General features: G+C 40.1%; 1 protein-coding gene across 9 annotated transcripts in view; it reads right to left on the bottom strand.

Moving 5' to 3' along the window:
• The window catches only part of LOC138749973 (cytosolic carboxypeptidase 4), a 257666-nt gene that overhangs the window by 217849 nt on the left and 12404 nt on the right, over positions 1–27413 (bottom strand). For 8 of the 9 annotated variants that reach the window (XR_011348981.1, XM_069912088.1, XM_069912087.1 and 5 more), the window contains exon 3: positions 23418–23591. The gene's annotated coding sequence lies outside the window, so the exon portion shown is untranslated. The remainder of the gene's footprint in view (positions 1–23417; positions 23592–27413) is intronic. The other variant, XM_069912090.1, reaches the window with a different exon arrangement.

Here is a 27413-nt window from a genome sequence, read left to right on the forward strand (position 1 = left end):
TACTTCTAAACTTTTGCCCCCTAACCTTTAACTTATGACTCACCTACCCTCAAGGGGAAGAGCCTATTCACATATAACCATATAACCACTTACAGCACAGAACAGGCCAGTTCGGCCCTACTAGTCCATGCCTTAGCAAATCCCCACCCTCCTAGTCCCACTGACCAGCACCCAGTCCATACCCCTCTAGTCCCCTCCTATCCATGTAACGATCCAGTCTTTCCTTAAATGTAACCAATGATCCCGCCTCGACCACGTCTGTCAATCCCCCTCACAATTATCAAATCCCCCCCCCCTCAACCTTCTACACTCCAATGAATTAAAGACCCAGTCTACTCAATTTTTCTTTGTATTCTAAATACTACAATCCAGAAAACATTTTAGTAAATCTTCTCTGCACCCTCTCTACCTTATTGATATCCTTCCTATAATTTGGGGACTAGAACTGCACACAATATTCCATATTTGGCCTCACCAATCCCTTGAACGGTCTCAACATCACCTCCCAGCTCCTATATTCTATGCTTTGATTTATAAAGGCCAACATACCAAAAGCCTTCTTCACCACCTTATCGACATGAGAATCCACTTTCAAAGAACGATGAACCGTTATTCCAAGATCTCTTTGTTCCTCTGCATTCCTCAATGTCCTCCCCTTCACTGAATATGTCCTATTTTGATTATTCTTCCCAAAATGAAGCACTTCACAATTATCTATATTAAACTCCATCTGCCACCTTTCAGCCCACTCTTCTAAGCAGTCCAAATCCTTCTGCAGTCCCCAAAAACATCTTCACTATCCACAATTCCCCCTATTCTTGTATCATCCACATATTTACTAACCCAATTTAATATTCCATCATCCAAATCATTAATATAATTCATCAACAACAAGGGACCCAACACTGATCCCTGAGGTACGCCACTCGTCATTGGCCTCCATCCTGATAGACAGTTCTTCACCATGACTCTCTGGCACCTATCTTCTAGCCAACATTGATCCCATCTGACTATCTCAACATTAATCCCTACCGCCTGAACCTTCCTCACCAACCTTCCATGTGGAACCTTATCGAAGGCCTTACTGAAATCCATATAGACTACATCTAACACTCTACCCTCATCAACCTTCCTAGTCACTTCCTCAAAAAATTCAACAAGATTTGTCAAACATGACCTTTCCCTCACAAACCCACGTTGGGTGTCCCTGCCCCTCAAGATACTTGTACATATTATCTCTAAGAATACTTTCCATTAGGTTACCAACCACCAACATCAAACACTGGCCGATAATTGCTGGCCCTACACCTGAAGCCCTTTTTAAACAGAGGAATCATGTTATCTTTGCTGTCCTCCCTTATATGGACCCCTTCCCCCCAACTATACTAGTTTAAAGCCCCTTAGTAGCCCTAGCAAATGCCCCCACCAGGAAATTGGTCTCTCTGAGATTCAGATGTAACCTGTCTGTTCGGTACAGGTCCAACCTCCCCCAAAATAGGTCCCAGTGATCCAATAACTCGAATTGTTGCCTCCTATTCCACCTTTAGTCATGCATTCGTCCTCCACCTGATTTTATTCTTGCCCTCACTATCATGTGGCACAGGAAGTAATCCAAAGATTACCTCCTTTTTAGCTCCCTACCTAACTCCCTATATTCATTTTTCAGGACCACTTAATTCTTCCTCCCTACGTCATTGGTACCAACATGTACCACGTCCTCATTACCCTCCCCCTTTAGGATGTCATGGACACACGAAGTTACATCCCAGACCCTGGCACCAGGGATGCAAACCACCACCTGGTTTCCTTCATCGTATTCACAGAATCTCCTATCTGTCCTCCTGACTATCGAATCCCCTATAACTATTTCCCTACTCTTCCTTTCCCTACCCTTTTGGGCTACAGAGGCTGACCTTGTAGCAGAGGTACAGCCACTGCTGCATTCCCCAGCCTGACTGCCCCCCACCGCCCCAACAAAGAGGAGTACTGATTGTTGAGGACTACAGGCACAGGGGCCCTCTCTTGAACCTGACTCTTCCTTTTCACTCTCCTAACCGTAACCCACTGATTCTCCTCCTGTGGCACTGGAGAGACCACTTGGCTATAGCTCCTATCTATGACGGCCTCACTTTCCCTGACCAGAGCAAGGTCACCAAGCTGCACCTAACTCGGTCCCTGAGACACTGCAGCTCAGCACACCTAGTGCAGACGTGGATGTCCGGGAGGCTAGAAGACTCAGGACCTGCCAACATCTGACACTGTTCTCACACATCCGTTCTCTCTCCCCCTCACCTTACAAAGGGAAAAATATATATATATTATATATGACAAATATACAGTCTCATTTTAATCCAGATATGCTCACCCTCAGCCTCTGCTTGCCAAAGCCTCGAAGCCCCACTCCTTCACCAGGCCACTAAGTCACTGGGCCACTCCTCACTGGCCGCTCCTTTACCTTACCCTCCTTTTAATGGCCCTAGACCAATTAACCCCCTCACTCCTCCTAAAAACCGCACGAGCTCCAGTCGCCGCCTCCTCCAACTCTCCACCCAAACCAAATGATGAGAATATATTAATAGGAGGAGACTAATGTTTTGTTCAGATCTGATACCGGATAGATCAACAAGTAGTAAGGACAAAAGCTGCTAAGGCTACATTATCATTAATGAAAGATTTAAATTTGGTAGATGCTTGGAAAAGCTTTCATCCAAGAGAGAGAGATTATTCTTTTTAATTCAGCCAGACATGACTCTTATTCTAGAATTGATTGAGTTTTATTATCAGCACAACTTTAAGGTAGAATAAAACAAGTAGAATATAACCCAAGAATTTGATCAGATCATTCTCCTTCGGCGATAACAATAATAGATAGGCAAAGTTCTGTTTATAGATGGAGATTTAACACTATGTTATTAAAGAGGAAGGATTTTTGTGAATTTATAAGACGACAAAATTTTTCTTTGAAACTAATTCAATAACTAATAAGTTTATTTTGTGGGATGCAATGTAATCATCTATACAAGATCAAATTGTCAGTTATACTTCAAAAATTAAACAAAATTATATGAAAGAATTAGAACAGAGGGAGATAGAAATAACGAATTTAGAAAAGAATTTGCAAAAACAATCAAAAGAAGATAGGCCAAGATCTCTTATAAATAAAAAGTTTCAATTTAATTCTTTACAGACATATAAAATAGAAAAAATGATTATGAGAACTAAACAGAAGTATTACGAGTTCGGAGAAAGTGCTCAAAGTTTTAGCATAGTAACTAAAGACAGAGCAAGTTTTGAGAATGATTATAGTAACTAAAAATGCTTCAATTTTAATTTCTTATAAACCTCAAGAAATTAATAATAATTTTAAACAATTTTATTAAAATATACAAATCTGAAAGATGATAACAAAATAGATATGTTTTTTTTCCACCCGAATTTTATAAAGAGATTAAAGATCTATTAATTCCTCGGTTTATGGAAGTATTAACTCGCAGAAGAAATACATGTATTGCTGGAATCTTTTGAAACAACAATAATAACAATCATCTTAAAAAAAAAGACAGAAACCCTTTAAGTCCATCTTCATATAGATCGATATCTTTGTGTGGATTATAAAATAGTTGCAAAAATGTTAGCAAATAGATTATCAAAATTTTCACCGTAATTAAAAAATATGGACCAAACTGGATTTGTTAAAAATAGAAAATCCACTGACAACATGACTAGATCGATGAGTATAATTCACTTAGCACAGAAAAGAGATGATCTGAGTGTAACAGTTATGGTAGATGAGGAAAAGGCTTTTGATAGATTAGAATGGGATTTTTTATTTACAGTACTTGCTAAATTTGGACGAGGACAGATGTTTATTAATTGGACTAAAGCTTTTCATAACGGACCAAGAGCTAAAGTGGTGACAAAAGTTTCTGATTTTATTTCAATTAACTAGATCTAGCAGACAAGGATGCCCATTATCACCAGCTTTATTTATTTTGGCAATTGAACTTTTGGCAGAATTGATTAGATCTGATTTAGAAATAAAAGGGTTGGTAGAGAAGAACACAAGATTAGTTTATTTGAAGACAATGTGATAATATATTTGGCACAACTAGAAACTCTAGTACATCAATTATATTTAAGATTGAAAGAATATGGATCAGTACCTGGTTATCAAGTAAATTTGGATAAAAGTGAGATTATGCCTCTTACTTCAGGTGATTATGCATAATGTAAAAGAGGTACTCAACTTTAGTAGCCTTTAAAATGGAATAAAATATTTAGGATTAAAAATAGATAATAATTTTTAAAATATATTTAAATTAAATAAACAGATGAACATTTAAAGAGATGGATGGAATTACCTACAACTTTACTGGCTAGAGTTAATTGTATCAAAATCAAAATGAATTTTTTTCCTTGGATACAATATCTTTTTCAAACATTGCCTATACCTATTCCACAGAAATCTTTTCAAAAGTTAAATAGGTATGGAAGAATATTCCTTAGAAGGATAAAATGGCTAGTTTCATTGGAAAAATTGACTTGTAAATTTGAATTAGGAGGTTTACAGCTTCCAAATTTTAAAAATTATTATAATGCAAGATAATAAGCACTCTTCTTTTTTTTTGAGGGAGAAATCATCATGATTAAGATAGAAATGGATAAAATAGGTGAGAGGATACCAGAAGATTTTATACAGAGGGAATAATTGGATATAGATACTCCATTGTTGAGACATTTGATAAACGTATGGAATAAGATAAATGTTTAAATAATTATCAAATACCTAAAATGATATTTTGTGTTAATATCCCTTTCAGAATAAATAATAATTCTTTTAAAAATTGGTCTAATAGAGGAATTACAAGAATAATGGATTGTTTTCAAGGTAAGAAATGAATGATGTTCGATCAATGGTATTCAAAATAATACAATATTTTGTTATTATCAAATGAAGGCGTATTTACATGATAAATTGGGTCCAGCAAGTTTATTACCTGAAAGAAGTGAAATAGAAAGTTTGATTTCTAATCAATTTACTAAGAAGTTTATATCAGCAATGTATTCGTTATTACAAAAGAGAGTATGGAAACAAGGAATTCACAGATCGAGACAAAAGTGGGAAAGTGATTTAAATATTACTATTGGAGAGAAAAACTGGTCAGAATTGTGCCATGATAGTATGATAAATACAAATGTTAGATAGAGATTGGTTCAATATAATTTTTTGTATTAATTATATCTTACCCACAGAAATTAAATAGGTTGAAGTCTGATTTATCAGATAAATGTTTTAGGTGTAATCACTCTTTTTGGTCATATTCATCATTGAGACCTTTTTGGACAGAATTAGCAATATTTTTAGAAAGGGTTACGAAAGTTAAATTTCCTCAAGATCCAATGTGTTTTTGACAGGTAATCTTTCTTGAATTAGGCCAAAATTAAAACTTAATAAATATCAAATGCAATTTGAGAAAATTGTTTTTGCAGTTTCAAGAAAACATATAGCAGTCTCATGGAAACTAGATTTAAATTTGGGAATATATAAATGGCATTCTGAAATACGTAGCTGCATACTTCTTGGTAAAAAAAATTACATACAATTTGAGAAAAAGGTATAATAGTCTTTTTTTTTAATTTGGTGCCCCAATTTAAGTATAGTAGATATTACATTATGAAAGATTCCCTAAGCCTTGTTCCTTCTCAACTCCTTGCTAAGTTGTTGTTGTAATCAGATATTCTTTTTTTAATTTCTATTTTCCTTTTTTTCTAATACAATGGGTTTATTATTTTGGGGAGGGTTTGGGAGGTATGGGGGAAAATATTATTATTATGAATGATTATATAAAAATGAAGAACATTTCTATATTTATACTTTGAACATTAAAAAAATATATTTAAATTTCATATATGTATTAAAGTCCAAGTCTTTCACAAACATCCTAATTGGAAGGGCATGCATTGCAGAAAGGAGAACAAATTGGAGATTTCTAAGATTTTAGATATAAAGGCATAAGGGGTTAATGTAGTAAAGTGGTGTGTAGCCAAAAAATTCAGCCACATCTTATGGAAAGATTGAAAGGACAACTTCTGCTTTTAATGGCTTTTGCAAGTTGCATGATTAGATCAAGAGGTTCACAAATAACTCAACAACTCAGGCACTAACTATGGATATAGAATCAGAGCTGGCATTTCAAGTCAAAATGATCTTCCATTAGAATAAGGGAATGTTGGAGATGCAGTGAATGGTGAAGCAAAGGGAAAACAAGAGTCTGGAGTAGAGTGAAATGTAAAATGACAAACTTACTTGCTTTATGGGCATTATTAGGACAATGTAAATGGGACAGTTGACGTAGAGGGGGCAGCACGGTTGGCGAAGTGGTTAGCATAACGTCTTTGTAGCACCAGCAATCGGGACCAGGGTTTGAATCCGTAAGGAGTTTGTACGTTCCCCTTGTGTCTGTGTGGGTTTTCCTCAGGGGCTCCGGTTTCCTCCCACCATTTAAAACATACTGAGGGTGTAGGTTAATTGGATGTAAATTGGCCAGCATGAACTCGTGGGCCAAAATGGCCTGTTGCCATGCTGTATGTCTAAATGTTTTTAAAATTAAAAATTTAATTTAGATTTGTGTGTGTGTGCAATGCACCAGCTCACAAGGGCCTTTCGGCAAGCTGTGTGATGTCAAATGATACATTGTATGTGTGAGTGGACTGAAGAAGGCCTGAATCAGAAGGGTCCGATTCTTGATAATGAATTACAAAATGAGGAGACAAGGTTCAGGAGAATAGATTTAAGACAGAGGTGAAGAGGAAGCAATACACCCAGAAAGTAATAGATCTGTGGAATTCTCTGATCAAGGAAGCAGTAGAGGGTGTCTAATTAAGTGTGTTTACAACATAAATGGATATACTTTTGAATAGTAGGGGAATAAGAGTTGTGGTAGGTAAATGAGGTAGAATCCACAACCTAATGAGCCATAATCTTATTGAATGGTGGAACAAACTCAATGAGCCAGATGGCCAACTTCTGCTTTTATTTCTTATGTTCTTATTCCATAGTATTTGGATGAAAGGTACATAAAGGAGATGAAGAATTCCTATTTATATATTCTGCTTCAAGTTACAATACCACGAGAGCAGCAAAATCTGATTCACTAATGACTCTTGGAAACTTCAACAAGTGTACTGTGGAGAGCATTCTGACTGGTTGCATCACTCAGGTGTCGATGCTCAGGACAGAAAAATCTCAGCCTACGACATTATGGACACCAGTCTTAACTCCCTTGAGAACATCTACAAGAAGTGATGTCTTAAGAAAGCAGCAAGGACTCCAACAACCTAGTCCATGCCCTTTTTACTCTGCTACCATCGGGAAAAGGGTACAAGAACCTGAAGACGAGCACTCAGTGGCGCAAAGACAGCGTCTTCCCTGCTGCCATCCTGTCTGAATAATGAAGCACAAGCACTCTTTTTCTTTATTTATTTGGTAAGGTGGTTTAGAGAAATGTTTGCACAGGAATGTTTGCTGCTGCAAAACAACACATTTTGTGGCATGTTTATGACAATAAATTCTGAGTCTGATATTGATTTCTATGGAAATTGAATGGATACTTGCAGGAAGTGAACCAAAGAGTGAGTAAATGGGATGAAATGGGCTGATCTCCAAAGTGCCAGGATGAATTGGATGGGCTGGAAGGCATCCTTCTGAACCCATGACTCAGACTGAGTGTAGAATACTATTTTGTAAAGATAGGAGGCAGTTTAGCTTCTTAAGAATAGGTATTATGCTTTCAACTTGTCATTATTTGGATGACGTTGCCATTTCCACAGCACTTCACTCTGCTTTGACCGACTTGGATAGCTCCAACTCTTACGTCAGAATGCTGTTCATTGACTAGTTTGGCATTCAATACTGTGATTCCCTCCAAACTGATCACCAAACTTCATCAGCTTGGTAAAAGCTCATCCCTCTGTAACTGGATCTTGGACTTTCCGACTAACAGACCCCAATCTGTAAGTTAGGCAATCTCTTCTCTTCCATTCTCACTTGAACAAACTTATTTTTACCTATGACTGCATTCCTGTAATGGTTCTCATTCCATAATCAAGTGCACAGACGACAACACAATGGTTGGCCTGATCGGAGAGAATGACGAGATGGCCTATAGGGATGAGGTCCAGCATCTGGCCACATAGTGTGCTGACAACAATGGTACTTAACACTCAGAAGACCAGGGAGATCATTGTGGATGCAGGTGTGCTGGAAACCACACTCACGCCCCCATTTACATCAATAGAGATGTGCTGGAACGTGCATCAAGCTTCAAATTCCTTCGTGTCCACATTTCTGACAATCTCACCTGGTCCCAGAACTCCAGCATCCTGATCAAAAAGGTGCAACAGCGCCTTTATTTCCTGCATAGCATGAAGAAAGTATATCTCTGTCCTAGAATATTGATGGATTTTTACTGATGTGCCATTGAGAGCATGCTTCCCATTGCATCTCAGTGTGGAATGGCAATGGACTTGTATCAGACCGTAAAGCAGGTGGTGAAAACTGCCATGTGGATTATCGGCATCCAATTGCCCACCATTGAGAATATCCATCAGGAACGCTGTCTGGGCAGGGTGAAGTGCATCATCAAGGATGCATCTCACCCAAACTATGGATGTTTTACTCTTCTTCAATCTGGTAACCGCTACAGGAGCCTTCGCTCTCGAGCCAGCAGGTTTAAAGAGCTTCCCCCCGCCCCAAGGCTGTGATCCTGCTGAACCTTAAATCCCAGTGCTGAGTGGTCCTGCACCCAAATTGTACTGTCAGTATTTTTATAATTGTTTGCTTGCTGAATACACTTGTTTTTATTTGTAGTTATTTCTATATAGCACTATTTTTTAATGTCTGGTTGGAGGCTAATTGCATTTCATTGGCTTTGTATCTGTACTTGGTACAATGGCAATAAAGTTGAATCTAATCTAATGTAGAGAGGCCCTTGAGGTGACAGTTGCAAGAGAGAGGAAATGAAAAGGTAAAGGTAAATAGTGGGGAGGTCATGAATCATATAAGGATAACCAAGGAGGTAGTGACGGCAGTGTTAAGAAAGATAAAGGTGGACAAATCTCCAGGTCCGGACAAAGTATTCCCAAGGACACTCAGGGAGACTAGTGTACAGATCGTGGGGCCATTAACAGAGAGATTTAGGATGTCACTGGTCACGGGGTAGTGCCAGAGGAGTGGAGGTGGCTCATGTTGTTCTGCTGTTTAAGAAAGGGTCCAAATCTAAGCCTGGAAATTATAGACCTGTGAGTCTGACATCTGTGGTGGGTAAGTTGATGGAAAGTGTTCTGAGAGATGGCATTTACAAATATTTGGAAGAACAGGGATTGATAGGTAGTGGTCAGCATGGTTTTGTCAGGGGTAGATTATGCTTAACAAACCTTATAGAGTTTTTCGAGGGGATAACAAAAAAGATTGATGAAGGGAAGGCTGTGGATGTTGTCTATTTAGACTTTAGTAAAGCTTTTGACAAAGTTCAAAGGAGGTTAGGAAAAAAGGTGGAGGCATTAGGTATAAATAAGGAGGTAGTGAAATGGATTCAGCAATGGTTGGATAGGAGGTGTCGGAGAGTAGTGGTAGAAAATTGTTTGTCAAATTGGAGGCCGGTGACTAGTGGAGTTCCTCAGGGATCGGTCCTCGGTCCACTATTGTTTGTTATATATATTAACGATCTGGAAAAAGGGGTGGTGAATTGGATAAGTAAGTTTGCAGATGATACAAAGATTGGTGGTATTGTGGACAGTGAGGAAGATTACCTAGCTTAAAAAGAGATATAGGAAAGCTAGAGGTGTGGGCTGAGAAATGGCTGATGGAATTTAATACGGATAAGTGTGAAGTGTTGCATTTTGGAAAGGCAAATCTAAATAGGTCATATACATTGAATGGTAGACAATTGAGGAGTGCAGAGCAACACAGGGATTTAGGAGTTATGGTAAATAGTACCCTCAAAGTTGATACTCAGGTAGATAGAGTGGTGAAGGCATTTGGAATGTTGGCCTTCATAAATCGGAGTATTGAATTCAAGAGTTGGGATGTTATGATGAAATTGTACAAAGCATTGGTGAGGCCAAATTTGGAGTACTGTGTACACTTTTGGTCACCAAATTATAGGAAGGATATAAACAAAATAGAGAGAGTGCAGAGAAGATTCAGGAGAATGTTGACAGGATGTCAGGGTTTGAGTTACAGAGAAAGGTTGAGCAGCCTGGGGCTTTTTTCTCTGGAGCATAGAAGATTGAGGGGTGATTTGATGGAGGTGTTCAAGATTTTAAAAGGGACAGAGAGAGTCAATGTGGATAGGCTTTTTCAATTAAGAGTGGGGAATATTCAAACCAGAGGCCATGGTTTGAGATTGCAGGGGGAAAATTATAAGGGAAACATGAGGGGAAATTTCTTCACGCAAAGGGTGGTTGGGATGTGGAATAAGCTTCCGGCGGAGGAGGTTGAAGCAGGGACGTTATTTACATTTAAGGAAAGACTGGATAATTACATGGAGGGGAGAGGTTTGGAGGGGTATGGACCAGGTGCTGGTCAGAGGGACTAGGAGGGTGGGGATTTGTTCCGGCATGGACTAGTAGGGCCAGCTGGCCTGTTCTGTGCTGTATATGGTTATATGGAATAGAATTATTCATTTTCTCATCACAAGAGATTAATTTCTATTTTTAAAGTTATGTTGTTGTTTTTGAATTTGGAATCTAAAATTAATTATATCATTTTACTACATTTAACATAAATACCTAACTCAAATAGGCAGAGGTTTATAATATATCAAGAAGGGTCAGAAAACTTGCACAAAATGTTAAATATGCACCAGAGACCCAAATGCTTCTTTTTATATCAGTTAATTCCACACCATATGTTGATGTTTGCAGTAGAGATTCTGGGACGAAGGACATTTTATCTCTGTTGCTAAAATTGTCTAGCCGGAAAGATTCCAAACCAGTGCCAGGCACACATAGTCTGGGCTGGGATCACATTCTAAGCTTGTATGGGGCTAACATAGTGTGACCAGATTAAGATATTCACTTGTTGCTTTCCTTGTTGCAGCCAATTGACAGCCCCTTCTGTGACCACAGTCCTATTTGTTGGTCTGTGGCTAACCTCTAAGCATTGCTAAATATGGAAAGCTTCTCAGCCAAGGCCAAGAGGGAAAATCTGAAGTGTATGATCTAGTCGTCATTGGGGAATCAGAGGTGGAGAGGGTGATCAAATTAAATCCCTGGGAGTCACTATCTCAGAGGATCGTCCTTGGACCCAATATATTAATGTCATCATGAAGAAAGCATGGAAGTGCCTCTATTTCCTCAGGAGTTTGCAGAAGTTTGGTATTACATCGGAAACCTTGGCAAACTTCGACAGATGTGTCTTGGAATGTGTGGAGCTCGGCTGCATCAGAGTCTGGTATGGGGGCACCAATACCTCTGAGTGGAAAGCCCTGCAAACAGTAGTGGACACAGCCCAGGACATCACAGACAAAACTCTCCCTTTTAATCAGAAAACGTACAGGGAACACTGCATTGGAGAGCAGCAGCAATCATCAAATATCACAACCCAGCACACGCTCTATTCTCATTGCTGTTATCAAGGAAAAGGTGTAGGTGTCACAAGACTCGCACCACCAGGTTCAGGAACAGCTGTTACCCTCCAACATCAGGCTCCTCAATAACAACCTCAATCAGGGATTCATTTAAGGACTCTTACTTTACATATTATTTATTGCTAAATATTTATCTTTTTCTGTAGTTGCACAGTCAGATTGTTTACATTTCTACCTTTTCTATATGCATCTTTTCCTTGAGTAGTTTATAGTTACTGATAAGTAGAAATTCTGCCTGGCCTTCTGTTGTGTGTGATGTCATGTACATACTCTGACAATAAATTTGAACTTGAACTTGATCGTGAGATTTTTCATGGTAAATTTCCAATTTCCTGTACTGCTGCCATTATGATATTCAAGTTGCCCATACCAATGGCCTCATTGGACTGCACTTTAGATTCTGTACATCACTGCCTTCATTAATGTTACAGCTTTAGAATCTCCATACTAGTCTTATAATTCACGTTGCTTTCTCAAATTCCTTGCATCATCATCGTCGTTAACCTTTCAGCAATAGTTGTTTTTGGATCCATAAATTTAAAACTTGCTTTAAAATTTCTTTTCATCTCTGGATTCGTGTCATTCTTTCCTCTGGGAAGCTACCCTTGGTGTGTGGAACGTGTCTGATATCCTGTCCAATATAAAGTCCACCTCTTGGTGATGGGCTCTAGATCATAATCCGGTCAGAACATTGTGAACATTTCAGCCATAATATTGCAAGGCTTGAAGGACACCAAGACAGTACTGACCTTTGCTGAGCTGTGGTCAGTGGCTCTACTTCTCAGGAATTTGCAGAGGTTTGGTAATGACACCAGGAACCCTGACAAATTTCTACAGATGTGTGGTCAAAAGTGTGCTGACTGGCTGCATCACGGTCTGGTATCCCTGAGCATAAAGCCCTGCAAAAGGTAGTGGACACAGCCCAGGACATCACAGATAAAACCCTCCACACTATCAAGAACATTTACAAGGAATTCTGCAGTAGGAGAGCAGGATCCATAGCACCCAGCACACGTTCTGTTCTAGCTGCTATCATCAGAAAAGGGGTAGACTGTAGGTGCCACAAGACTCTCACCACCAGGTTCAGGAATAGCTGCTACCCCTCCACCATCAGACTCCTCACAACAAAATGAATAAAAGACTTGTTTAAGGACTCTTACTTTTGCATTTTATTGTTTTTTTTAATTCTCCCTGTATTGCAGTTTATTTACATTTCTTTATTTATTTACCTGTGTACGCTGAATACAGGTTTTTTGCACTACTAATTAGTGGTAATTCAGCCTCACCCACAGGAAAGAGAATCTCAGGATTGTATACGATTGTCATGTACATACTCTGACAATAAATTTGAAATCTGTGTAAGAGCCACAGGCTCTTCCCTCACCTGCTGTTTGGCCGCGAGCATCAGCAGTATCCTAGGGTCCGTGGGGCTTTTCCCGTTGCCGCACATGCGCATTTGGCTGCAGCTGGGGCCAGTGTGTCCACCAGTATGCATGCACCATGGACTGGGTTGACACAGGAGGGAGTCACGTGATGGAGTAGTGGTCGGTCAGGGAATTCCAGCCCTCTCCCGAAAAGTTAAAAAAAACCACACAAAGCACAAAGGTACAAGATTAAAATTTACAACAAAGTAAAAATAAAGGTGAGAAGAAAATGGCAGCGAAGAGAGAAAAGTCGAAAACAACGGGAAGAAAAGAGGAAGAAAGAACGTCGGAAGAAGAAGGTGAAGGCCTTACCAGTCCGAAGAGGCCCGCCGCGGAGAGAGAGGACCGCTCCCTCAGGTCAGTGGAAGTCCCAGGCTCGGGACTACAAAAATGGCTCGCAGAGCCGAGTAAAAGTGCGCAGTCGCGCATGCGCGATGTGCGTGAAAAACAACACACTGACGGGAGGGGGGAACAGCTGCGGAGTCGATCTCCACAGCTGAGAGAGACACCTGCAGCACAGCAGCAGGTGCAGAACAGAGACAATAACGAGAACAAGAAAGAAGAGGGTAAAAAGAAAACAAGGAAACAACAGATGGTCAATCCAGAGGAAGAAGAAGAAGAAGAACAGAAAGAAGTGGAAGAAGAAGAGAAAGGCAAGACAATGGATGTAGCTTTTTTTAAAGAATATATGGAATCAGTGAAAGAATGGCAATTACAAGAATTTAATGAGATAAAAAGAAGAATTAAGAATGCAGAAGAAAAAATGAATAAAATAGAAATGGTCATGTCAGAGATAGGAAAAAGAGTGGAAAATATGGAAGAACGAGAAATAATTGTAGAAATGGAAGTAGAGGACTTAAAAGAGAAATTAGAAGAATCTAATAAAAAAGTTAAAGAGGCACATGAGCTGTTAGCTCAGAAGATAGATATGATAGAAAACTATAATAGAAGAAATAATATAAAGATAGTGGGCCTTAAGGAAGATGAAGAAGGCAAGAATATAAGAGAATTTATAAAAGATTGGATCCCCAGGGTCCTAGGAAGACCAGAATTACAGGAAGAAATGGAAATAGAGAGGGCACATAGAACTTTAGCCCCGAAACCACAACCACAGCAAAAACCAAGATCCATTTTAGTAAAATTCTTAAGATATACAACAAGAGAAAATATATTGGAGAAAGCAATGAAGAAAATAAGAGAAGACAAAAAGCCACTGGAATATAAAGGACTGGGTTGACACATGCGTGCATGGCTTGGGCCTGTCAGCAAGCGGTTTGAGCTAGGGCCAGTGCATTCTGCCATAAGCATGTGTGCGGGTTTCCCCGCGTCGTCAGTTGAGGCAATCCAAGGAGGGTGTTAAGCATCAATAATTTCTGTTGACCATTACATAGAACATTACACAGTTATTAGAACGTTACAAAGACCTTAGAACGTTACACGTCATGATTAATTGGTATTTCACTCGAACATTAATTTCGCTATTGATATTGAATGTTTGCCCTTTTGTGTTTGTTAATGAAAGCTGTTTAAGAAAACTCATCTGGGCTTCATTACCAATTCATTCAAGAAACGCATTGCAAACAAATGCCTCACTTAGCCTCCACGTGACTAATTTTATTGATCAAAGTCACTACAATCCAGTTACTAGGGATTTCAATTGTTCGCCAACTCAACAGACTTATTTGGGTGTCAGACCAACAAGCAATGCTACAAAATCACCCAGCAGTTCCATCCACTGTTCACTGCCTTCCTTTGATTCAGGTTTCCTGATGCCTTGGGAATCTAGGCTGGCTACTACTGAAGGTAAAATCTAAGATACATTGTTTCCTAGAATATTTAAGTGAGCATCCTGCCTCCAAGGAATGGGTTGGGCACCTGTCCCAGTCTCTGTGCGTTTTACATAAATTGATTTATGTTTGCAATTATTTTTACACTTTTTTCCCCTGCACCTGTTTCATTCTGCAACAGTCCTATCCCCGAGATAGATTTCCGATTGGAAACTTTCAGAGTTGGAAAAAATCCACAAAGGTCTTCAGGTAAAAATTATGCACACTCGCCCCTCTCAACCTCTCCCGAGGTCTGCATTTCGCTCTGTACCCATGTATTACCCAGTCCCTGCCTGGTGCACAGATTTCCCAGCTGGCCTTATGAGAGCTTATGCTGTGCTGCACTGTTGCTTTGGTCATAGCACAAGTTTGAGCACTGACGTCTGTCTACAAGCGGCAGAATGATATGTCACCCTGATGGATAATTAACAGCTCATACTGCTGAAGGTCATTCCACTGTCCCAAAATGTTTGAGATGATCAAAAAGATTAACTATCCAGTAAAATCCCCATTATCTGGAATTCAAGCAACCACCAGAATCAGAATTTATTGTTATGAACAAGAAACAAAATTCAGTGTTTTGTGGCAACTTCACAGTGCAAACATTCATATTATGAACCAACTTGCACCATTATCATAAAAAATAAAAATAAAAATAACAGGGCATGAAAAGCAAGGCCGTGTCTTTGGTTCATTGATTATTCAGGAATCTGATGGCAGTGGGGAAGAAGCTGTCCTTGTGCCACTGAGTGTTCGCCTTTAGGCTTCTGTACCCTTTTGCCTCCGGTGGTAGCAAAGAGAAGAGGGCATGGCCTGGATGGTGGGAGGTCTTTGAGGATAGAGGCTGCTTTATTAAGACACCACCTCATGTGGATGTCCTCGATGGAGTGAAGTCTGGTGCCTGTGATGTCGCAGGCTGAGTTAACAACCCTCTGAAGTTTTTCCTTTTCCGAGATTTGGTGCCTCCACACCAGACATTGATGCAACCAGCCAGAATGCTCTCCACGGTACACTTGTAGAGTTTTCGAGAGTCTTCAGTGACATACTGAATCTCCTCAAACACCTCACAAAGTATAGCTGCTGGCAGGCCTTCTTCATGATTGCATCAACATGGAGGCTCCAGGACAGATCCTCGGAAATGTTGACACCCAGGAATTTGAAGTTCTTGAACCTCTCCACTACTTAGCCCTCAATGAGGACTGGTCGTGTTCCCCTGACTCACTCCTGAAGTCCACAATCATCTCCTTGGTTTTGTTAATGTTGAGCACAAAGTTGTTGTTGTGACACCACTCAAAGAGTTGATCTATCTCCCTCCTGTACACTTCCTCATTGCCATTTGTGATTCTGCCGACAAACTTGTGGATAGCATTGGAATTGTGCCTGGCTACACAGTCATGGGTAAGTAATGAGTAGAGCAGTTGGCTAAGCCCGCATTCTTGGGGTGCGCCTGTCTTGATATCAGTGAGGAGACATTGCTTCTAATTTGTATTGACTGTGGTCTTCCAATGAGAAACGCAAGGATCCAGTTGCAGAGTGGGGTACAGAGGCCTAGAGTTTTTACTTCTTGACCAGCGCTGAAGGAATAATGGTGTTGAAGGCCGAGCAGTAGTTGATGAAGAGCAGCCATATGTATGAGTTGCTCTTTTCAAGGTGATCCAGAGCAGAGTGGAGAGCCAGCAATATTGCATCTGCTGTGGAGCGGTTGTGACGATAGGCAAATTGCAATGGGTCCAGTTCTTTGCTTAGGTATGTGTTAATTCTGGTTATGACCAGCCTTCTCGAAGCATTTAATCACAGTAGAAGTTAGTGCTACTGAGCAATTGTCGTTGAGGCAGCTCACACTACCTTCTTTGGCACTGGAATGATTGATGCCCTTTTAAAGCAGGTGGAAACCTCTGACTGCAGCAATGAGAGATTGAAAATGCCAATAAACACTCTGGTTGGTTGGTGCAGATTTTCAGTACCCTGCAAGGTATGCCGTCAGGGCCTGACACCTTGTGAGGGTTCACCTTCTCGAATGATGTTCTCACATCATCCTCCGAGACAGATATCACAGGGTCCACCTTTGCAGGGGTTCTATTAGGCACTATTTGGTGGTTTGCCCTCACTTTATAGGCTGCAATGGCCTGCACTCCCTGCCATAGCTGGTATGTTTCTGTCTCTAGCTTCCTCCGAAATTGCCACTTTGCCTCAGAGATGGCTTTCCGCAGGTCGTACCTGGTCTTTTGTAAATATCTTGATCGCCATCCTTAAACATCCTTGTTCTTGCCATTAGCAGGTTGCAAATTCTCTAATTCATCCAGGGCTTCTAGTTGGGGAACACCCGGTATCTGTGCGTGGACACACACTCATTCCCGTAGGTCTTGGTGAATTCAGTGACACCTGTTGCATATTCATTCAAATATATGGATGAGTTCTTGAATATGTTCCAGTCCACCAATTCAAAGCAGTCCTGCAGATGCTCCTCCGCCTCCCTCGACCATAATTTCACTGTCTTCACCACTGGTGCTGTGGTCCTCAGTCTCTGCTTGTATGCCGGGAGTAGAAATACAACCAGGTGATTAGACCTGCCAAAGTGCAGTCATGGTATGGCTCACTAGCCTCAAGCAACCAGCAAAAAATGGAGGAAAATAAATTTAAAAAATAAAAAATAAAATAATAGGTAAAATGCTTAGGTTTAAAATTGTAAAAGCAAATGTTCTTTGAAGAAACATAGAATCTTTTGGTGAAGATGGGAGCAAATATTCAGCCAGCGAAGTGTCTTGGTCGGGCTTTGCTTGACGCAACTATTTGAATAAAGTGTGTGAACAGCAATGACCTCACTCAGGATGAAGAGTTGGTTGATGTTGCTCCTGTGATCCTTGTAGTTTAAATGTCCAGCAGTCTCTGCCCTGAATGTGTTCAATGACTCCAAATCACCTCCCATTCTTTCCCAATTACATTAGGCCAAACTTGTTCAACCTGTCTTCATGCATCAAGTCTTTCTTCCCAGGAATCAACCTAATGAATGTTCAATATGACCCAACCTTTTCTTAAACATGAAGAACTATACACTTGATTCCAGGTGCATTCTCACATACTCCCTGTCAAATGTGTCAGTACTTCTTTCCTCCATGTTCGTAACATTCTGTTAGCCTTCCTATTTATGTTGTATCTGCAGTCTAACGTTTAGTGCTTCAGCATTTAAACTCCAAAAAACATTTGTCCCATAAACATGCTGCTGTCCTACCTCGTCTTTTTTCACTTTTCCTTCCAAAATGGATAAAATAGCACTTTCTCATATTATTCCATTTGCCTACTTCATGCCCACTCTCTTAATCTATCAGCATCCTCTTGCAAGCTGTTTGATCCCTCCCAATCTGCCACCCCTTACCAGCAAATCCATCAAACGAGCACTCAATCCTGCACCAAAGTCATCAGTAGAGATTTACTGATAGCCAAAACCCCTGCTCTGATCCTTTGGCACAAGACATAGGAGCAGAAATAGGCTGTTCAAGCTCCACCACTTAATCATGAGCTGATCCATTTTCCCTCTCAACCCACTGTCTGACCTTCTCCCCATAATCTTTGATGCACTGGCTAATCAGGAACATCAATTCCTGCATTTGATACACCCAATTTCCTGGTCTCCACAACGGCCTGTGGCCACAAATTCCACTGATTTACCACACTCTGGCTAAAGAAATTCTTGGTCTTTGTGGAGGCCCTTGTGTCTTCTCCTAGGCTCTCCCACCAAGGGAAACAACCTTTTTACATCCATGTCTTTCAATGTTTGGAATGATTTAATGAGATATCCCCCCCCCCCTCTTTTTCCTAAATTTTCATGAGGACAGGCCGAGCTGTCAATCACTCCTCACGTGATAACCCTTTCAATCCCAGAATCATCCTTGTGAATGTCTACTCTATCTATGCATCTGATAAGTTTTATAAATTTCTATCAGGTCTCCCCTACATCTCAGAGAAAATAAGCTGTTTATGCAATCTCTCATTGCCTATATCCTCTGATGCAGGGAGCTTTCTGGTAAATCTTTCTGTACCCTTTTTAAAGCTTCCACCTCCGATTTTAAACAGGGCCACCAGAATTGCACTCAATGCTCCAAGTGTGGCAAAAACAATTTTTTATAAAGTTGTCATATTACTCTTGTACTCAATGACCCAACCAATGAAGGCCTTCCATAGCAGAAGCCTAACAACCTGAATATACCTGAGATTATCGGATCTTGGAAGCCAAGCAGGCTCAGGCCTGGTCGGTACTTAGAGGGGAGATCGGCTAGGTTTCTGTGAGGGGTGCTAGACAAAGTTAAAGAATTTCATGTATATTACATTCTAAATGTAGTATGACATGGCAATAATGGAACCTTTACCATTCTACCACTTTCAAGGAGCCATGGACCTGGATGCCTCTATATTTTTGGAGTTCTGCCATTAATCATATACTTTCAATGACTTTGATCTCCCAAAGCCCAACAGTTCACACCTGTCAAGATTAAACTCCATCTTCCATTTCTCAGCTCATATCTGTAACTGACCTATATCCTATTGTATCCTTTGATAACCCTCTACACTGTCCATAACCACCAATCTTTGAGTTATCTGCAAATTTACTAATGGACCCATCTATGCTTTTCATCCAGTAATTTATACAATATATATCATAAATAACAGTGGTCCCAACACCAATTCCTGTGGATCACCACAGGTCATGGGCTCCCTGGCAGAATAACACTCTTGCACCATTACCCTCTGCCTTCAATAGGCAAGCCAATTCTGAATTTAAAATATAATTTCATCATGGATCTTATGAATCTTTATTTCATATTTATAACCTCAATATCGAAACTGTGCCTTCAGTATCCTTGACTTCCTCATTGCACCACAGTCAGTAGGAATTAAAATCAACATCTCCACCTCACTGACAATCAACACAGGCGCACACCAAGGATGCATGCTTGCTCACAGCTCTACTCACTCTACATCGAGGACTGTGTGACGAGGCACAATTCAAATGCCATCTACAAATTTTCTGATAACACCACAGTTGTTGACAGAATCACAGATGGCAATGAGGAAGCATACAAGAGGGAGATAGATCAGCTAGTTGAGTGGTGTCATATTAACAACCTTGCACTCAACGTTAGCAAAACCAAGAAGCTGATTGCAGATTTCAGGAGGGGAAACCAAGAGAACACAAACCAATCCTCATCGAGGGGTCAGCGTGGAAAGGGTTAAGAACTTCAAGCTGCTGGGTGTCAACATCTTGGAAGTTATATCCTGCGGCCTTCATGTCGATGCAATCATGAAGAAGACTCGTCAGTGGCTATACTTCATAAGGTTTTTGAGGAGATTTGGTATGTCACCAAAGACTCTTGCAAATTTCTTCAGGTGTACCATGAAGAGCATTGTGACTGGTTGCATCACTATCTGGTTTGGGGGTGCCAATTCACAGGAATGGAAAAGGCTAGAGAGAGTTGTGAACTCAACCAACACCTTCATGGGCATTAATCTTCATTCCATTGAGGACATCTACAAGAGGCAGTGTCTTAAGAAAGAAGCGTCGATCATCAAGGACCCTCACCACCCAGGCCAGGCCCTCTTCTCACTGTTACCATCAGGAAGGAGGTTGAGGACCCTGAAGGTGAACAGCTTCTTCCACTCTGCCATTAGATTTCTGAATGGACAATGAACCATAGACTTTACCTCATGTTCTCTTATTTTGCACAAATTTATTTATTTTTAAAATGCAATTTATGACAATGTTTGCACTGTAACGCTGCTGCAAAACAACAAATTTTGTGACATGTTCATGACAATAAATTCTGATTCAGTATTTGTGTTGTATTTTTCTCCATAAATCTCTCCCCATCTTCACTGCATTTTTCTTTCTTAGTTTTCTGTAACCTTATTAAGAAAATACATCCCAATGCTAACGAACATTCATGTGGGTTAGCAATGCTATTCCATGTTGAGGGAATTGTGTTACCATCTCTTCTGTTCTGAATGGGATTAATTGTACTCTGAGGCAAACTACCGTCACATGGACAACAGAGGTCAGCAATAAATGGCATCTGCTTTTGGCTGGAAAATTAGCTTTGCTCTGTGCCATTTATGGATCGAGAAATGTGATGCAGCAAGGCTGACAAAGAAAGAGTCATAAATTTTCACCTCACCTTCTTTCATAATGACCCACTAATTCGCGATGACTGTTATAAATACAGTTGTGTTGGGAATGAATACACTACGACAGAAATAGCAGTGGGTGAAGGCGGTGTTACCAGCTGCACTGATGAGAATACAAGATTTGAGTGAAATTCTAATATTTCTCATTTAAGTTACATAACAGTGTAGATCCAAGATAGATATATTTAGCATATGATGGTGATGGAGCCTTCATAAGGTTTGCTGAAATACCTCTTTAATTTGTCAATGATGTAATCAAATTTTACTCATCAATAAATTAAATGCTCAATTCCCTTCACTAAAGATTGTCGTAGATGTAAATAAGGTAGTTACGAAAATAGAGAGCCATCGCCATCTCCAACACCGTGACCTTCTCTCTTTCATCTGGGTTAATTATTTTAGCGATAATCAATGAGTGTTAAGACAGACAAGCAACACAATCTAATTAGGGCGCTCGCATGAAGGTGACTTGGCAGCCAAATAATTTATTTTTAAATCAGCCTTTTGGCCCGACTTTAGATTAATAAGCTTGGCAAACCATTATTATGATGAGATATTTGGAGCCACTCACAGTCCAAACAGATCGTTTTGCCAGACAAGCTTGTATCTTTCTGACATCAAAATCTTGTCACTGACTCACCACAAGCCTAAATTCTTGACAAAGAACCAAATTCTATGAGAGAAGTGGAGATCCAATTATCCATCTAACAATTGTCATACTCCACTTCTCAAAGTATGGGAAGTATGAAAGTGAGGTTTGATAACCAAGTTTGGCGATGGCCCAGAAGTTGGTGATGTTGTGGATAGCAGGAAAGGTTGTCTAGAGCAGCCATTCTCAATAGGGGCCACAGATTGAAATCACAAAATATTTATCTTCCTTAAGGCCCACTATCTTTATGTTATTTCTTCTGTTATAATTTTCCATTATATCTATTTTTTGGGCTAGTAATTCTTGTGTCTCTTTAGTTTTTTTATTAGATTCCTCCAATTTCTTTTTTAAGTCGTCTACCTCCATTTCTGCTGCTATTGCCCGTTCTTCCATCTTGTCCATTTTTTTCCCCATTTCTGTTAAGGTCATATCCATTTTATTTATTTTCTTTTCTGTGTTGTTTATTCTTCTTCTTAAATCATTGAATTCCTGTGTTTGCCATTCTTTAAATGACTCCATGTATCCTCTAACAAGAGCAAGTATATCCTTTACCTTGCCTTTCCCTTTATCTATTTCACTGTATTCTTCCTCTTCTTCTTCCTCTGGGTTGGTCATCTATTGTTTCTTTGGTGCCCTTTCCTCCTCTTCTTTCTTGTTTCCATTGTCTTCTGTGGTCTCTTCTTGCTGCAGGTGTTCTGCAGCTGTCATTGCCGGCTGTGGAGATCGACTCCCCAGCTGGTCCCCCCTCCCGTCGGTGTGTTTTTTTGCATGCGCATCGCGCATGCGCGACTCCTCGCGCATGCGCGGTTGCGCACTTTTACTCGGCTCTGTGAGCCATTGTTGTAGTTCTTTTTCTACCGACCTGAGGTAGTGGGCTCCTCTCTCCACAGCGGGCCTCTTCGGACAGGTAAGGCCTTCACCTTTTTCCTCCGTTGTCTTCTCTTCCTCTCTTCTTTCCGTTGATTTTGATTTTTCTCCTTTTGTCTCCATCTTCTTTCCACCTTTATACTCACTTTTCTTTAACTTGTATTTCTGTGCCTTTGTATTTTCTCTTGTTTTTCCCGACTTTTCTGGAGAGGGCTGGAGTTCACCGTCCGGCCACTACTCCATCACGTGACTCCTCGAAATCACAAAATATTTATCACAATTTTATGTAGTCAGTAAGAGAGAAGTAAAGAAGCCAAATAAACATGACTGCTTCACAGCCCAATCAAAGGTTGAAAATGGCTAATCTGGAGCAACAGACAGATCAATGGACAGATGATGGGGAGAAAAAAATCAGCAGGTCACGCATCATCCACAGCAAGGAAAGGATAAGCAACATTTTGGGCCTACGCGTGCTGCTTGACTTGCTGGTTTTTTCCAGCATTTTTGTGTATTGCCCCAGCATCTGCAGACTTTCTCATTTAATAACTGATCAGATGGAAAGTTGGCACATGAAAGTTATCTTGACAAGTGCAAAATTATGCATTTTAGGAAATGGTCGGCTACTAAGGCATGTTATCTGTATAAAGTGAAAGGAGCAAAGTGTAGGGGAGACTTCCAGGGTAAGGTATTTTTAAAACACAAGAGTTGTAGGTGCCTTGGATGCATTGCCAGGGATGGTGGTGGAGGCTGAAGCATTAGCATTTAAGCAACTCTTCGACAGACACATGAATGAAAGAAGTAGGATGAGGTAGGATGTACTTACCTCTTTTTGGTAAGTCAGCACAACATCAAGGGCCCAAGGGCCTGTACTGCACTGTAGTGCTCTATGTACATTGGCTTCAGGTCCACAGTAAGTGACAACTCACTCAGATAGGGTGCCACAATGCTTGCCTCAATAACACTGGATAACCATTTTTTTCCCCAAAAGGTTTGCTTCCTGAAAAATAAAGTTGGGGATTATGATAGACAACTTCAAGCTGAACACAAAGATAATTTCAGATTTGCTGTATCACATAGGAAATTGGAGAAACATAAATTAATTTTAATTGAACTTAGCATATTTAATTGCATAATGAATCTGACACACTGCGTTCGTTCAACTGACATAAAAATGTTCTCGTTAGTACTCAGCATCTTGTGTCAGTATCCAAAAATAGTCAGCCTTGATGGATTTCAGTTGCCCTGGTACTGTTTTTCCAAGGTCGCAATGTCCAGGTGAAACCTTTCACCATGTTCGTCACTGACTGCACCAGGATCAACAGGGAAGAGTCCAAGAGCAAATGCAGAAAATGAATTTCAGTGAAATGTTGCACTTCATTGTTTTGTATCCTTGAAACATGTTAAAAATATGACAGGAAAACACAAAAATTGGTTATATCTAAAATAAATGGTATTTATAGATAAACTCAGTGTCACTGTGAATATAATTTTCTGTCTGGGCACTCTCCAACCAGATGGCATTAACATTGACCTCTCTGGTTTCTGCTAGCCCACTCCCTGTTCTCCCTCTCTTCCCCACCCCTCTGTCTTCTTTCCTCCAGCTCTCCACCCCCTTCCCTCTCCGTTCACAGAGCCACCCCCCTCTCCCCTTTTTGCTGGCGTGCCATCCCTCCCTTATAATCATTTTACCTGTGGAACTGTACTCCTCCCTGCCCCCCTTACCCCCACCATTTTGGGTGCCTCCCGACATTTTGTCCACATCTTGATGAAGGGCTCAAGCCCAAAACATTGGTTCTGTATCTTTATCTTTGTTACATGAAGTCCACTGCTGACCTGTGCATTTTTCCTGCATTGTGTTTTTACTTGGGTTTAATGGAGATTGACAACAAAATTAATAAATACAGGTCTGTTACCAAGAGTGGGAAAAATAAATACATCAAAATGGGATTTTCATCTTTCAAGATTTCCATTGGTTATACAGTATATATTGGTTTCCAGGCATGTAATCTTAGATCTTTAAAAGTTTAAACCCCATATTTCTTCAGTGACAACAGATATGGGGTTTGTTTTTGGAATTTTGTTTCATTTCCTGCCTTTTCTTTTGGTTAACTACTCATTTTGATTTTAGGGCCACCGTCCTTCCGAACAAAAAGAGCATTTTCATGCAAAGCATAAGGTTTGTATTAAATAGTACAATCACATTTGTCAACAGATTTTCATGTCAAATATGGGTGCATCTCTCTTTTGGAGTTACTGATGTTCCCCAACTGATGGCCAGCACAGAGTCATCCATCAAGGCATCTATACCAGGAAGCTTCTTCTCCAGTGCTGCAAGATGTCCCTTCTGTACACTGCAGCAAAAGTGAACACCAGAATTGTTCAGTGGCACAATTATTCTGTTAACTGCCCTCGCCCCACCCACTTCTCCCTTCTACCAACAACTCACATGCACCTTTTATATTTGAAGTGTCCCCACGATCTGCATATAGCTGCAGGCCATGACCATGAGCAAAGCTCAGAGACTTTGTTGCTCTTTAATTTGGTATCAGGGCTCTATTTTCTTCATTATGTATTCTCATCCATCCCAGTTGAAAAACAGTGTGTAGCCAGCCAGTGGTTGCTTGGAATCCTCAATCTTCAATGGCAGGTTACCGCTTTTCCACAATTGACTCATTTCTCTGGCTGTAAGGGGCACTCAGCAATGCTAATGGAAAATCTTTGTCTGCCTTATGGCAGACTAAAGGCTATTTCATGTAATATTACATTTATGTTTTATTAAATGACAATAAATAGTATCTGATCTGACCTTAAGCCAACGTGCTATTCCGTAATTCTCACCTTTGCCATTAATCTAACACAGTGGAATCTTGTCAAAAGCTTTGACATTCTAAGTAAACATCAAAGACATTTTCTGCACCCACCATGTCAGTTAAAATTTCCCATTCATTGTGAAATCCATGCTCAGAATCCAGAAAAATTTTGAATTAAATAAAAAGTTACCAAATTTTGAGACCTTTTTAAACTATCACTTTTTTTTTCCCCCAATAATCATTTTCTAGAAACTTTAAGTCAGATTTAGTAACCTCACTAAATCATCAATTTTTTTTTCAGCAGTTAAGGACTGTTTAAAAACGATGCCCAAAACCCAGATGTAAACCAGTAGGACAAGATATAGGATCATAAATCAGGTAATTTTCATTCTCAGTATTGTAAATGGTAATGGTTTGTGAAATGGTAGAGGCAGAAGCTGAACCATAGGAATACGAGGAGCTGAAAGTGCTATAATGTTGTTGGAAAAGAGATTGATTCCATGCACAGAGAGTGAAACAAACTGTAGAATAGTCTTCTAAATAGATAAGATTTTTCTTGCCCAGGTTTATCTTGACAGTGACTGGTTGAAAATTCCATCTCTCTCCCCCTCTCTCTCAGTTACTCACAATTAAAATAAGTACTTGTAAGCCAATTATTTCATTCATGAAGTCATAAAATTGTACAGCACAGGCCATTCAGCCCATCTCATCTGTGTTATCCTTTTTGTCCATCTCTACCAACCCCATTCACTGGTGTTTGATCCACATTATTTTATCCTTAAACTATCCAAGAGCCTGTCTAAATAGCTCTTGAAAACAATGATTGTATTTGATTTCACTACCTCTTCAAGCAGTGTTTTCTGGATATTAATAAATCTCAGAGTGAAAATCCTATCCCTTGAATCCTCCTTACTCAAACATTAAGTCTATGTCTTCTCATTTTTTATACCTGTAATATGGTACAAAGCTTCTGATTGTCTACTCTATGATTCTTTTAAATTTTGTATACCTCTTTTTCATGTCACCCCTCAGCATCCCTCACTCCAGGGAAAACAAGCCCATCCTATCCAATCTTTCCCCATAACCTAAATCTCAAATCAGCAACACCCTAGTGAATCAAAGCAGATTCGATGGTCCTCCTTCTGCCCCTATATCTTGTAATATTGTGAATCTCCTCTGCACTCTCTCTCGAGTGCAACCACATCCCCCTGTAGTGTGGCATACAATACTCCATGCCAGATGCCTTCTTCACCACTAGATTCAGATTTCACATTTCAGTTTCACTGAGAGTACAAACATGACATCACATACAGCCCTGAGATTCTTGATCCTGTGGGCCAGGCAGAATTACCACTTGTTGGTTGTGCAAAAAAAAATTGTACACAATACACACATGTAAACAAATAAACAAAAGAAAACAAATGATTGCAATACAGAGAGAAGACAAAAATAAACAATAATGTGCACAAGTAAGAGTCGTTAAATGAGTCCCTGATTGAGTTTGTCTTTGAGGAGTCTGATGGTAAGAGGGGGAGCAGCTGTTCCTGAACTAGATTCTGCTTGCTGAGTATATCGATAATGTTTGCTGTCCAAAGACAGCACGGATGGTGTCATGGTTAGTGCAACACTGTTACAGGGCCAGCAACTGGAGTTTGAATCCTGCACTATCTGTAAAGAGTTTGAATGTTCTCCCTGTGCCTGCATGAGTTTCCTCTGAGTGCTCTGGTTTCCTCCCATCCTTCAAATCGTACAGGGGTTGTAGGTTAATTGGGTGTAATTGGGCAGTATTGTCATGGGCTGAAAGGGCCCGTTACTGTGCTGTATGTCAAAAAAATTGAAATGGAATCCTCTTTGTGAAGCATATACCACACCCCTCCACCAGTTCATTGACTGGTGATATTGGCCATGAATGCCTTGTATGTTATACAGTATACAATTCACAATGGCTAACCCTTCTTCATAATATGTTATTTATGAGCTGTGTACATAATACATTGTAAAGGTTAACT

The sequence above is a fragment of the Narcine bancroftii genome, chromosome 14, assembly GCF_036971445.1.
Source record: "Narcine bancroftii isolate sNarBan1 chromosome 14, sNarBan1.hap1, whole genome shotgun sequence".
In the NCBI taxonomy this organism is placed as follows: Eukaryota; Metazoa; Chordata; class Chondrichthyes; order Torpediniformes; family Narcinidae; genus Narcine; species Narcine bancroftii.